This window comes from Sinocyclocheilus rhinocerous, unplaced genomic scaffold (genome assembly GCF_001515625.1).
Source record: "Sinocyclocheilus rhinocerous isolate Xijiao unplaced genomic scaffold, SAMN03320098_v1.1 scaffold1615, whole genome shotgun sequence".
Lineage (NCBI taxonomy): Eukaryota > Metazoa > Chordata > Actinopteri > Cypriniformes > Cyprinidae > Sinocyclocheilus > Sinocyclocheilus rhinocerous.
The window spans coordinates 404,136-406,970 of NW_015645292.1; the positions used below are offsets into that span (position 1 = coordinate 404,136).

A 2,835-nucleotide genomic window follows, 5' to 3' on the forward strand; every position below is an offset into this window, starting at 1 on the left:
AATTGAAAAGCCTATTTTTGAGCCTTTTGCGATATTTTTATAACAATAAAATATTATTATTATATTATATACATTAAGAAAATGCATATATAAATTATTATTATTATTTAAATTATGTAAAGTAGTGTTGTCATTGGACAAATAATTACATTCTTTCTTGTAAATAAATAAAATTTTAATAAAGAAGGGAAATAATTATACAAAACTCAGAAGTTACATTTTACATTGCAATAATGAGAATTTGGGAAAATTGTGCTTAATTTGCATTATGATAATGAGAATTTGGAGAAAAAAAAGTGCTTAATTGTCATGAAAATAATCAATCTCAATGCAAAACATCTTAATGGTTGTGAAAAAGCAAGCTTCATTTTCTTTATGCAAAATACAGTTTCTTTTTTTCCTTTCTTTTTGAGGAGAAATATGACCTGGCCGCTTTTTTTTTGAGATTCACCCAAATGGAGTTTGTCCGTGATGAGGGCTATCGGAGGTGTTCGGTGTCCTTTTTGTAGGAGGCTTTAGTACAGCCCAGCATCTTAATGAATGTGAGTGAAGGAAATGACCGTCCCGATGAGAGAGCGAGTGTTAGATTTCCGCTCCTCCAGCGCGTGTGTGGGGGTTTATGCTGATCGCTGATCAGGGACGCCCTGAAATCATCGCCCGTCTGTGGGGGAAGAGAGCTCAGCGTGAGGGGCTTAAACCAGAGACCCCTTCAATCAGCCCCACTCCAGACGGGACGGGGATTAAAACCCTCTCTCAGGATTGGTGCAGGGGTCAGGAAGAAAAATAAGGTCACATTTATTATCTTCCTACCACTTATTTTAAGAAATCTCTGCTTTGAGTGAACCAGATTGCATAGTTTAAACTGAATTGGTAATGGGCTGGGGGAAAACATGGAGGAGAAAGAAAATGTGAAAAAGAATTACAAGTTGGAATGAAATAAACTTCAGTCAGGATAGACGGCACATTTTATAAAATGAGCTGCATGAAAATGAACCAGTGATGGATGGATGTACGGTCTTATATGTCATACCGTTTTAAGCAGATTTTTATGGAAATTTTCCACTGGAAATGTTTTGGAAAGTCATGATCTCAGAACTCAGACATTTTTCTCACAATTTTGACTTTATTTCATAATTCTTGCTTTTTTTCTCACAATTTTGACTTTATTTCATAATTCTTGCTTTTTTTTCTCACAATTGTGAGTTTATATCTCATAATTTGACTTGTTCTCACAACTGCGAGTTTATATCTCATAATTCTCGCTTTTTCTCACAACTGCGAGTTTATATCTCCTAATTCTCGCTATTTTCTCTCAATTGTGAGTTTAAATCTCATAATTCAGACTTTTTCTCAACTGCGAGTTATATCTCATAATTCTTGCTTTTTTTTCTTGCAATTGTGAGTTTGTCATAATTCTAGCTTTTTTCTCACAATTTTGACTATATCTCATAATTCAGACTTTCTCGCAACTGAGTTTATAACATAATTCTCGATTTTTCTCACAACTGCGAGTTTATATCTCATAATTCTCGCTTTTTTTTCTCGCAATTTTGACTTTATATCTCATAATTCAGACTTTCTCGCAATTGTGAGTTTATAACATAATTCTCGCTTTTTTTCTCGCAACTGTGAGTTTATATCTCAATTCTCGTTTTTTTCTTGCAATTGTGAGTTTATATCTCATAATTCTCGCTTTTTCTCACAACTGCGAGTTATATCTCATTCTCGCAACTGAGTTTATATCTCATAATTCTCGCTTTTTTTCTTGCAATTGTGATTTTATATCTCATAATTCTCGCTTTTTCTTGCAATTGTTTATCTCATAATTCTCACGTTTTTCTCACTATTGTGAGTTTATATCTCATAATTCTCGCTTTTTTCACAACTACGAGTTTATATCTCACAATTCTCGCTTTTTTTCTCGCAATTGAGTTTATATCTCACAATCCTGACTTTCTTTCTCACAATTGTTTAAATCTCGCAGTTGTGAAATTTTTCTCAGAATTGCGAGTTTATACATCATAATTCTGAATAAATTCTCAATTCTGAAAAAAAGTCTGAATTGTAAGATAAGTCACAATTAGCTTTTTTACATTTGTATTCCACATTGGAAATAAGCTTCCATACATTTGAAGAGTTTAGTTTTAGTGCAAGGGAAAAACCCATTTCTTTTATAGTCCAATCCACACCCAGTACACAACAATGCATCATGGTGAACATGAACATCTGTCTCTCATGGACTTGTTTTTATTCATTTACCCTGACTATGGATTATTGCATTGTGACATTTACAGATAGTCAGTCTGTACTGTCTTTATCTGTTTATGTATGTACTTGCATATCTCAGACATGTTGTGTGTTTTCACCTGCATTCATTTGTTCTCCATCACGGCCACCCTCTGGATTTATTCATGCTGATTAGCAGATTATGTGTCTCTGGAGATGCAGCATTAACAAACTGACAAATGGCGCCTCGATGGGGGATCATTACCTACACAAACACACAAACACACACACTCCACCACATGTGCTTGTGCTTCCTCACGGGACTCAGGGATGCAACAATTATGCAGCAGAATCCTTTAGCGCTGCGGAATAAAATACTCACAGTGCTCATAAAATTAGACAGCATGCTGAATGATTTAGGGTTTTAAAGAAAAGAAGTGAACGTTTTATAAACTAATATTGTCCTTTAAATATTTTATATTTATTGAATGTAAAAAAATATATAAAAATTACATTATAAATATGCATTTTTTAAAAATTATTTTGTTACATTATATATTTTACATATTTATATATTCTCTCTCTCTCTCTCTCTCTCTCTCTCTCTCT

The 2,835-nt window shown here is 33.5% G+C and overlaps 1 protein-coding gene across 1 annotated transcript in view; it reads left to right on the plus strand.

Annotated features, from left to right (window-relative positions):
- Positions 1-2,835, plus strand: part of LOC107705867 (plexin-A1-like) — a 117,023-nt gene that overhangs the window by 65,783 nt on the left and 48,405 nt on the right. The gene's annotated exons all lie outside the window — the stretch shown is intronic.